We start from the raw sequence: 12,121 nt of genomic DNA on the forward strand, positions 1-12,121 counted from the left end.
TCCAACACATAGCCAATGCTCCACCTCTTGTGGCAATTTTTTCTTTTATCTGAATTGCACTAATAGAGCTGTTCAGGAAGGAAATGTTCCATCCCACAGGGGCTAATATAGAGAATTAAAATACACATACGATACCTTTCAAGACTTTTATGTCCAATAACTATAATAGAGTCATATTAGAAAGTGATCTTAAACCACCTCTAATGCTCTCTGACAGAATTACTGAGATAAAGGGATTTTTTTGGACCCTCTTTTTCAGGTCTAAATATTCATTCAATCCAATAAAGACATTTTAGAAAAACAGTCACCATATAAAATTTATTTCATTTTTTTCCTTCACTTTGTTTCAAACAGGAATTATTTCAGCAACATTTTATGTCTTAAGCATTTTCAATAAAATTGATGATGAAGAAGAGTTTACCCTTCCCCTACAGGGACACCAAGGAGCTCAACTGGAAAAATACTGTCGTCTATAAACAGAAACATTCAAAACATATTTAAATCCCCTGAGCGCTTGATTTTTCCAATTCTTTTCCATCTAGACTGAAACGGATGTCAGGAAATTTCAAAGACCGATGGCTGAATCTAAAAGGAAAAAAAAAGTCATTTAGTCGTCATGATCACTGCCAGGGTCAGTCCCCAGTACCTTACACTTTCTGATCACACTGAACGTCACCAGGCTGCTTCTGCCTGGGAGAAGACAAATCACCAATCAATTATGTACACTAATTAAAAATGCTAACTTAGGAGGTATTTTAATAACTTGGTAATGGGGTGAAGTGTTTCTTCTAATTGCTTACTTTAAAACATTTTTGGTAACAAAAACACTAGCCAGGCGGCACCGAACACTTACAAACATTTCGTGCTACAGTCTACATGGACTATCCAGGGGCCCCCGGCAGTGGTGGTACAATTCTGCAACTGGTTGAGGTCACATGGAAAATAGAATTATATGCTAATTTGTCCCTATATTAAGTTATCATAAAGGTTAGACGAAACACAGTAAAGTGAATTCTGGAAAAATAATTAACTAAATAGGTTGGTATGTACCGTATCAAAGTAAACTGTTTATCTTAATAGATACAAATATAAGAAAGATTTTTTAAGGCAGGGGTATTTCGTCATTTTCAAAAACAAGTGTTTTAACTAACCCCAGGCAATGACTTGCAAAATTTAAAAATTTTTATATAAATAGTTGTTCTCTATAGAAGCACAGGGGCAGGGTAATTTTTTTTCAAGGGGAAAAAAAAAAGAAAAAGAGAGAAGGGCATAGTATCCAGAAGAGAATAATTTTCCCAGAAAAAAACTTCACTTTACCTACACATCTCTTAAAGTTAACTCACATAAACAGTTCTCTGTGTGCCGTAAAATGAGCACACACGTTCATACTAAATGGTGGGGTCACAAAGTATTGATTTTAATGCATTTTTAATTTTACTCCAAACTAAACATCAACATAGGTGTTTTTCTTGGCATAGATCTGCCTGAAGAAAATATGCTTTATTCAAAAATCTACTGAGAAAGAAAAATCTAAATTATTTTTTCTGGAAGACATAAGTCATTCTATGGACACTGCGTTGATTTAAAAAAACCATAAGACCAAATCAATCGTTGAAGAATTGGGCCTACTAGTTTCATATACGATGACGGCACTTTCCTCATATTTCTGGATTTTAAAACTACTTTTGTAGAAAAAGAGAAAGAACATGGGAGGCAGGTACCGATGGCCACATGAAATCTTGCAGCATGTGGAATCACAAGTGTAGGATTTCGTGAAGCACCCAGTTCATTTAAGAACACAACAAAGACAGTGGCAGAGATCATCTGTGTCATACCCTTAGGCAAATTCCTGGGGAAAAAACACAATTATTTTATACTCTCAAGTCTATCCTTTCTGCCATCAAAGGATGTATTTATAATTTCCATATAAGAAATATGCCATGCCGTAGGAGAGCTTGCATTCATACAGCCACCTGAAGTTCCTTTAAATCATAACTCCTTTTTAATTTCTGAAGGGATTTTGCCTATTGGTTTTAATGATTTTATGACTACTAGTTACCACAGAATGAGTTAGGTGCTCATGAAATATCAGTTTGACATCTTGTTCAAATGCTTACTTTTCTCCCTGCACTCCCAGCCCTGTCTACCCTATTTTTCCGCCTACCAAGTTAGATATGGAGATATTCAGACATAAAATCTTCAAACACCTGGGCACATAAACATGCAGGTATATACTTCTATTATTTTGTTGGAAGGATTGAGATCTTAATACACTCCTCCCCCTCCCCAAAAAAAGAGCAAAAGTCTAACAAAAATGAAAACCTGCACTGATGCCTAAAAAAATCAGTACTTAAGTAAATTGATCTTCATTCCCAGGGAACGCAATCTGATGTCCAGAGACTGAAAGTCAGTCTACCATAAAATATGGCACATTAAATACTACGATGACCCATTTGAAATGTCTTCATGCAATTATGAGGTCCTCTACAAACAACTGTGGATACAGTTATATTTTAATATTCAGTACCAGAGGTTTCCATGCAAAATATATTGAAATTGTAAAGATACTGAAGTCAGTTTAAGATAGCATCAAACAAATCAGTAGCTATTCCATGGCAAAAATGCTGGCTGAAAATCAGACTTGAAAAGAATTATTAAAATGAGGAAGAAATATTGAGTTATCACAAGCAACACTACCATTCCTGCTTATAAAATTCAGGATTTCAACCAGCTACTGGGAAGAATGAAAAGCTTCTTCTAACCAGCTAAAAAGAAAGTCTTTACCAAGCCCCTTGAAAAAGCTCATTTTCACATTACTCAGGCTTCATTATGCTAAATCAATATTCGTTTAGTCACTGGGGTTATTGACATATTTTAAAATAAAAGTATACCCTTCAGCTACTGCACTCATTACAGGTAATTTGTCTTGTCAGAGAGCAGGGAATATTATCCTAGTCTTTCAGGGGCTGACAGCCCATGGAAATACCTCCCCATGGTTACAACTGTAAATAATTTTAAGGTAAAATATTGAAAAATCAATGACTGTTTCCTGCAATCTGTCACAAACAAATCAATCATAATCTGCACTGCCAGAGAGTATGATTTGAAGGAGATGGGAGCAGATGTAATTCTTGGCTGGAATCTCTCATTTCAAAATCACTTCACATAATGGTGTCATCACTTAAACACTTAACAGTCGGTGCGACTGCCACTGGAACATCCAGTTGGACAAAACCACAAGCAGGAGGAGGAGAAAATGCCATCACTATTATGTTAACAAACATTTAATTTAAAGGGTTGCTGCATTAGTAAATTTCCGCTGAAAACGGTTTTACCTGCCTCTTTTGCAGTTTGAAATTAATCAAGGCTGCTTTTCTGTGTTCTGATGCCTAGAAAATTAGCCCAGGACTCAAAGTATACTCACAGGCCTTTTATTTTAAAAGTCCATTATAGAGAATAAAATTTGGAATGACAAATAAGACATTTCCATTTCAGAATATCCATAATTCTGTGTTCAAAACAATGATTAAAAAACAGTGCCATTGATGTCAAGATGATACTTTGATGACTTAAGAGCAGCTGTAAAGGAATACAGTAAGACCCGTTCAATCTAAACACACCCCTGCGCTCCATATAAAAGCTACACCACAGAGGGATATACAAAACACCAGTGTGATAACCCAGCATCCAAGAGCAAAAGTTGCTCAAGGTCATAATATTGAATAGTTTTACAAATGTAAACTGCTTTTCAAATAATCGCTTTGATATTCCCATTTTTTCTTACACTATATTTTACGGTTTCCTCAGCTGCTTATAACCCTCTGTATAGGCGTGAATAAAAGAATCCGAAAATTGGTATATTTTGCCTTTCTGTTGGGTTAACCCCAAACACTATTTGACATGAAGATTAGTCTCTTTTCTGAAGGTTTGTGTTTTTAAATGTTCACTAGTTCCTTTAGTGGATGAAACCAATTTTAGCTATCACATTTCTTACCAATTGCCTAATTATACAATTAGACACCATGAAGTCCTTTATTGTTTTATTAATATTCCTCCCTAGATAGAGTTCAGGGGGCAGACATCTTTGATGACTAGAAAAGTAGTTTTTCTTAACAAGGAAAACAAATAGATACAAATACCATTCCACAACAGAAGCCTGTAGAAACCTCTGAGACGAAGTAATTGGTCTTTTACAAACACCAATTTCTAATCTAACCTGCATCATCAATGTGGAGATTGGCATCAGGAAGTAGAGTCTTTTCTGATAGATCCAAATCGAACCCAATTTTTGTTCTTCAAGAATCTTAGGTGTATTTCTCCAAGGCCAACTCCAGGTTTTTGAAAACGAAAAAGCACGTGGGTAAAGCACCAAAGGCATCCCCCAGAACCAAGCAAGAGTCCTCCTTCCATGGGAATCCCCACAACAGCTGCAGGCTCAGTAGCCAAGCAATCTCGCCAGTGGAAAAGGAAAGCTTTACCCCGGCCTAGGATTACAGGAAGAGCAGAGAGAGACCCACAGCTCGGAACCAGGACAGGCAGCCATGTGCTGAGCTGCTGGTGCACGCACTGGAACGCCCCAGGCGGGCCCAGCTCACTTCTCGCCAGGGCTCTGGAACCAGCTGCCAACCACCAAGTCCTTCCCTCTGAGCCTGGCTATGGCTGGCAGCAAATCACCCTGCAGAGAACACATCCCCCAGTGAACCAACAAAGGACCGCGAGGTAAACGGGGACAGTGGGACAAGGCTGCAGGCGTGCGTGTCAACCACAAACTGAAATGTTAGTCACCTACTAGCACCGACCAGGACACCATCACAGAGCTCAGTCTCAGAAAGAAGCTATTTTAAGGGTGCTGAGTCTGCCAAAAGGATATTTCTCAGTGTTCCCAACGCAGCCCTTACATACCCTAAGAGAAGCAGGCTCAAAAACTTAGCAGAGGAAAATAAGTCTGCTTGCATATCCCAAATTCAAAGAAAAGGTGTCTAGTGGACAAAATTCTTATATATAATGATGGTTCGGGATTACAAAGAAAAGTCTTCTTTTAAGAGAGAGAATATTACCTTTCTGTCTGCACAATCTCCTCCTTCCAACAGCCAGGACACTAGATCCATCAGGAACTGTGGACTCCTAGAAACAAGAACAGAATGGTCAGCCCCCTCTCTCCTTCCTCTTCCTCCCTTCGTGGGATCACAATTTAATTACCAATACTTCAATTGATTTTATTCCTGAATGATACATTTCTCAAAAAGCATACTCGTTAGCTATTTCCACCAGAGAACATTTAGTATGACCTTATCCATTAATCAACCCTAGCCCAAGACTGGAGGCCGCTTCCTTCTGGTTTCTACAGTGGCAGACCTTGCCCACGTCTATTTTATTATAAAAGGAATAGAGTTTAAATACATTTGAGTTACACCTTCAGTGCATGTGAAATATAAGTTTTCATAATAAATTTGGCAGTTGACAGATGTGAAATTCAACAAATCTGCATATATGTTTAGATTTTTTTTCCCATATTTATCCTTAGAAGGAAAAAGAAACAACCATCTAGATCCTTTCATCTCTTAAATTCAACAACTCTGTACATGGTTTAAAACAAAACAAAAAAGAAAGCTTAAAGGTAAACAAAGAGGAATCAGACTGCCCTCCCCCTCCCCGCTGAGCATTTTCTTGATATTTGTGTCATGTTTTCTCACTTGCTGGAATGCCTCAGCTCTCGGCCATACACGAAACTCCCTTCCATAAGTCCCAATCAGTAACAGGGGAAGTCAAGTGTATTATTTATAATCAATTATTATTTCACATTACAGTAAAAATCACTTTAATGCCTTAGAAAGTATCACAGAGAAGCATTTTTTTTCTATCGAAATATATGCTAACTATACTGCCTTCTGTAGAACTAGATTTTTATTTTTGTCATATACTAATTTTTTTACTCAACAAAATATTCTCATACTAAGTCCTATTCCTTGCTCTGCCCACTAGACAACACAAATATTCTGCAAAATAATTCTTTCTCATGCACCTATATTCAGCCGCCAAATTTTCATGAGAAATGGCAAGTTCTGCCTACACCTGTATACTCTTCACCACTAAGAGTTTGGTACTCATGACTGGATCACAAAATTCACCATTAAAAGAACTAGGTAATTAAAATAATCCCAAAATGTGATTTGGTACAAGTAGAGTCTTTTTAAAAAATAATAATTGTATTTCTATAAAATATCTTAGTCTTCATATTTATGAAAGGTAATGAGTTACTTTATAAATTTTGCTACCCAGTAGTATCATTCAAATGAATTATTCAATGTAATTCCAGGAAACATGACAAATAAAAATAAATAAATTATCCAGTGTCATTCTACGAATCCAAAAATTTTCTATTTACTACACTCTCGGTGAATGCAATAATGGAATTTCAATATTGAAAGGCCTCAAGTGGCATTCTCTACCTTCTGTACTTAGCCTCTGTCACCAGTGTCAATTCTTTGGTAAAGCCAACCCTCATGCTATTTTGAGTCACTCCACACACAAGCATCCCCACGGTGTGTGTGTGCAGACACTCACCTGCAGATGAGCCTTGGGACATGCAAGAATAAATTTCAGCCAACATTTGGAGGAACCCCACAGTTTGAAAGTGAACTTAGCTGAAAACATCCAAACGTATTATGGAAGCATCATACTTATCACCTGTATAGAAAATGGAAATGATTCTGTTTAAGGAAACACAGAAGACTAGCAATACTACTGGGATATTAGATATGAATATCTAATCTAATTTTCTCCAAGGTATCACTCCATATTATGGTGAATAAACAAATAAAAGCTGTATCAAGGTGTGGAATATCATTAGCTTGAGAAAAGGCTAGAAAAATGGATTACATAAATCACAACTGCAGGAGAAAATTATATTCCCTTCTCCTGAACAAATGTCAAGTTCATCCTCACTAATAAAGACTTAAACTCAAACTACATTAGAATATACTGGTTTTCAATTTTGAAGCATTTAAGTTAATTTGCCAAGCTAAATTGGTGCTTAGGAATAATACAGCTATAAAAACATTGCAGATTTATGCAGAAATAAGTTATCAGTATCACACTTCAGAGTAGTGCCGAGAAAGCAATCCAAACTCATTATTGAAAAGGAAAATAGAATTTCTAGATTTTTACACATTCTTAAAGCTGTCCCAGCTGTTATCCTATTTAGAAAAATTATTCTCCACCAAACAGCTACCAAATATGCCAAAAAGATGTTAAAAATACAGACATCAACACATAACCTAGAAAATGAGGAGGAAAAAAAAAAACAAAACAAAGATACTGAGATACTACCACTCAAAAACAGGCTGGGCTAGTTTAGAATAAAAACATGGTTTCAAAGTATAATATTTATAATCTATTTAAAAGAACATATTTAATCCATTCAGGATTATAGGATTTCATTTATTTCTATGTTATCAACTAAAGAACATTTTTAATTTTTCCTAAGATTTCTAGAATATACAAATATATTAATAATTACTTGATGCTATCAATCAAAACTGATGATATGCAATTAGTTCATGTTCCTATTTCATCTCTTCCAACACAATAAATTTTTAAATAACACATGGATAATAGCATGAGGATGGGGATGCAGCTGCCAAAGAAAAAAATTTTGATGGGGGGCTGAGGGATAAATAAAGCAATTATCTCTAAATTAACGCTCTTGTTTTAGTTTGAGCAAACAAATCTAAATAAGTCTCCCTTTGATTTTAGTTTACCATGTAATTCTAACCAGCTAATTATCCTTGGAGTCAAGAATGAGCTGTGACTCTACACCTGGCTTTTCCGATCATGATCATATGCCTGTGGTCTCCTCTACTTTCATTTCCTCTTTCTACAATGAGTTTTAATATTAAAGGGAAAACACACACACCTCTCTCACACACACTGATGGACAGCCAGCTTCCAGGAAAGAGTGAGCTACAAAGAGAGGGGGAAATCTTAATGTAATCCTTATGTTAAGGGGTATTAGGTGCTGGGTAAGCCAAAGGTAATATAATCAGCAGCATCCGCCTTGCCATTGTTTTTGCAGTCAGAGATTTAGAGTGAAGGACAGTAATGTTATTTTAGTGGACACCCAGGTTATGATTCAGATCCTTAAACTAATGCATCGTCTCCACTTGCTCATCAATTCAAATTTACAGAACAATATTTTGGAAAAGATAAGTTCTCCTCTATTTCTAGAACTAAAAACAAGGCATTCCACGAATGTTGTAGCTAGGCACTTGATAATATGGAAAAGAAACTGTTTTCCACCATTGAGACATCATGGGAGACTCTTTCCTCTCCAAAAAAATTCCAGTGGCATACATTTCTCATGCATTCACCTTTTTGTCATATTCCTGTTTCTGAACATTAAGCATGGCTTCCTCAAAAGGTGTTTTCTAAACACCAATGTTTGCTTAATCATATACTGCAGTCTTATGTTTTTAATTTTTTTTTTCAAAATTAGAAACCATTTATTCTACAAAGGTAGAGTACAAAGAAAGCAAGCTGAGAAAATGTATTGCCAAAAAGCCACAAGTAGTATTACTACATGCCAGAACACTTAACATTAAACTACCATTTCTCTCTAAAACTTCTGATGCCAAGCTGCTCACAAAATCTGCAAGCAGAAAGAGAGGTTTCAAGTGCAATTAAATTCTCCAAAAGCAAAACTGTACAAAAAAATATGCTGCCCTTCTTATGTCTCCATTTATAGACAACATTTTCTCAGGATCTTAATTAAGATAACGATGCACACCTGTGTCAACATTCTCTGGCAAGACAGCCTTATCAATCATAATCCTTTAAGTACACTCTAAAACAGCCAAGCGATATGACAGAAGCAATCTGTTGCCTTTCCTGGAGTTGGTGTTGTGTCTCTCCCACAAGAATGATGAGATCTTTAAAATACAGCAGCCTTACTTTTATGAGTCTTTAAAGTTTTAACAGTAAACAGCTATTACACTAAGTAAACAGGAGTAACCTCTTTTGCACTTGATTGAAACAATGACAACTATACAGTCAAAACTCGAAGAGCAAGCTTCATGGCCATGTCCTGACAATACAATTATGGATCATGTTTGAAAGCTTTACCTTTTAAGAGTTATGCATAACTGGATCCAAGCAGACAGGACAAACCAATAAACCCTTAGTAAGTTTAAATATGAAGTTTAAGAGCCCCATGTTAAAAACAATCAGAGCAAACCTATCCCTAGTGTAAGTTAACATATTCAGAAAGATATAAATGCAGTGGTAAGTAAAAAGAAAAGCCAAGAAAAAAAAAAAAATTGTGGGTAATCTGAGATGAGTTGGGTTGGTCTCACCTCTGCTGGTGGAGAAAAGAGATTCAGTGACAAGAGACCTGTGAAACTACGGCTAACAAGTAAACTGATTCTCAAATGGAAAAGCTGATGAACAGAAAGGGAAAGAATGGGGAACAGATCCTCACCACCAAGATACAAAGTTAAAACTCATTGTTTACCAGAGAAAACGTGAAAGCGATCATCTAAAAAAAGGGAGGACATCAGCCTGATGCAATCTGAATTCCGCCTACCTACTAATAATCAGTCCTTCCCTTTCACATATTAGCACAATTCTATCTCAGAAGCCGGGCGGCCGTGGCCAGCCGAGCAGCAGAGCCATCAATGTGCAAATAAAGCAGAAAATAGAGACATCCTTAAGAAATGAGTCTTAAATTTGACGTAGAGCGGAGGTGACAACCACGGCAACAGAACCATAAATTCTAAATGCTTCAATATCTTTCAGGATTCTTTCCAGTCCTCCCTGACACAAAAAAAGAAGAGACCAAAAGCGGGGTGGGGGGATCAGGGTGGTGGTGGGGGCGGGAGAGAAACAGCCGTGGGTCCAGAGTGGTAGGATTATGTAATGAGGATGTCTGCGTGACAGACTCGGATTCTCGGTGGCACAAACCTCCACGGCTCCATTTCAGAAACCCATCGTACTGGACCAGAGCCGAGAGAGTGATGGAGAGGACACGCGTGGACGCAGGGGACACGCTCACGCGCGTCCTCCCGCGAACCGTGACACCGAGAGAGGCGTATCGGAGGTTCTCGCGGCCCACGCGCGGGGCCCCGCCGCGTCCTCCTGGTCCACCAGGGGACGCGGCCGTGGCTCGGAGGCGGAAGCCGGCGGCGCGGCACTGGGACTCGGCTCGGAGGGGGCTCACCTCTGCTCCGCGGAGCGGGCTCGCGGGACGCGGACGCTCCCTCGTGGCAGGCGCGAGTCCCCGGCGGGCGGCGCACGCGGGCTGCCACCGACAGTTAGCGCGAAGGGCTGCAGCGGCGGCGGCGGCGGGCGGAGCCGGGGGCGGGCGCCGAGGAGCCGCGCGGCCGCGGGAGGCGGGAGCCCAGGCAGCGGGGCGGGGACGCTCCGGCTGCTCCCTGCCGCCACCAAGACCGCCCCGAGCCCGCGAGGGTGAGCCGAGAGGCCGCCACTGGCCTGCTCCGCGCTTCCCGAGTTCGGGCTGTGCTGGCCGCTGCGCCTCGCTCCAGTGTCGGCGGGCTCGCCACCCCCTCGGCCCCGAATCCCGTACCGGCAGCACGCTGCCGTCGGCTTCTCGTCTCCATGACAATAGTGCAACCGAAGCCCCGCCCGGCCCCGCCCCTTCGGTGCTGGGACTCGGAGGGAAGCGAGTCTACGTCATTAGGGGGCGGAGACAATGGAAGACGGCGTCCAATCAGAGGTGAAGGCCGTGTAACGGGAAGGGCGGAGCTGACCGAGAGGCTCTCGGATACTGTAGTCCGGAGCGCTCTGTCGGCCTGGGGGGCGGAACCTCGATAGGGAGCAGACGGAGGGGAGGAGTCAGCGCGCGTGCGTGAAGGCGCGCCGCCGGGCGGGTGCCAGTGTGAGGAGTTGGGGTTAGTGTTTGCTCTGGCTGAAGCTCAGGATATAAAGTGTGTCTTGCGCGTCAAAGTCATTGTAAGAAACTTTGTGTATGTTGTGCTTCGGTGGCGTGTGGCTCCATTATAAAAGCTCACGAAGTCTCTGATACACAGAACTCGACCGCAGTGCCCGACACTGGGCAGGCCCCTGTCTGGTTCACCAGCGCCCCTGTCTGTCCCGGAGTTCGAGTGCGTCGGTGACTTGAGGCGGCGGGAGGCGGAGAGATTGGGAGAGGATCTGTTTTGTATTCTAACTGAGTGGCCGTGGTGGGCAAGGGCTCTGCCTGTGACTCAGTTGTGTTTGTCTTGCCAGCGCCTCGCTGAACAAACAGTGGTTGGGTTGGGCACTGCTCTGCCTAGTGTTTGCAGTGGACCTTGGGCGGGTGCGAGAGTGCATGTGAAAGGCAAGGCAACTTAGTTGAACAAAAGGGAAGGGGACCCGCACCCTCCGCCACTACCGACCTAGCAGGGCGAGCTGCCGATGGAAAACCGACAGAAGGACGCTGCGCCACAGGGGGGTGGAAGGGGAGGTGGGGGGGGGGCGAGGAGGTCTGGGGACCTACTCCAGTGTCGCACCTTCTCCGTTTGGTAGTTCTTGCCCACTACCTCTCCTCTAGAAAAAGGCTACCTCGGCAGTCGGACCCCAGTGTCGCCTCCCTCGCTGTCCCGCCGGGCGGTCAGTGGAAAGAAGGCCGAGCCGAGGCCTGGCTTTCGCCCACCTGCTGCTGCCGCCGCCGCTGATGCTTCTGCTGCTGCCAGCGCAGAGGGGCAGTCATCCCGGACTCCCTGTGCCCAGGGCGCCGGCATCCATTGGCTGTCTCGGGGACCTTAATCCCGGATCTCCAACTCGCTCCAGGGACCCCTGGCTTGAGGGAGAAGCCAGTGGGGAGTGGGTGGCGAACCACCTCGTAGCCCAGCCTCCCAGAGAACAAGAAATCCGCTAACAGCGAGGAGAGGAGAGCACCAAGCGTTCGCCCGAGCAGCCTGCGGCTTCGCTCCCTTTGTGCTTTCAAGAGGCCGGACCCGTTACCGGGGCCCGCCGAGCGTCGAGACTGCCGCTCCGCCCCGAGTTAGCCAGGGAGGAAAGTTGGAAGAGATCGGCGCGCTCGGGATGTGACTGTCATCCTGGGGCCGGCGCTCGAGAGTCTGGGAGAAAGAGCGAGAGGGAGAGACCGGGGAGGGGAGAAGGGGGA

The 12,121-nt window shown here is 42.1% G+C and overlaps 1 long non-coding RNA gene across 5 annotated transcripts; it reads right to left on the minus strand.

Annotated features, from left to right (window-relative positions):
- Nucleotides 1-299: 299 nt before the first annotated feature.
- LOC124086790 (uncharacterized) lies at nt 300-12,073 on the minus strand. 5 transcript variants are annotated; one of them, XR_006849915.2, is made up of 4 exons: nt 11,648-12,073; nt 6,565-6,687; nt 5,058-5,124; nt 300-585 (listed from the first exon to the last, which is right to left on the minus strand). It is a non-coding gene; the product is annotated as an uncharacterized LOC124086790 (long non-coding RNA). The 5 variants fall into 5 exon arrangements; XR_006849916.2 differs by lacking the exon at nt 11,648-12,073 and adding an exon at nt 11,505-11,629; XR_006849914.2 differs by lacking the exon at nt 11,648-12,073 and adding an exon at nt 10,214-10,345.
- Between the last annotated feature and the right edge of the window lie 48 nt (nt 12,074-12,121).

Source organism: Marmota monax, unplaced genomic scaffold (genome assembly GCF_021218885.2).
Source record: "Marmota monax isolate L192 unplaced genomic scaffold, Marmota_monax_Labrador192_F-V1.1 WCK01_AAM20220418_F8-fsc00024, whole genome shotgun sequence".
Lineage (NCBI taxonomy): Eukaryota > Metazoa > Chordata > Mammalia > Rodentia > Sciuridae > Marmota > Marmota monax.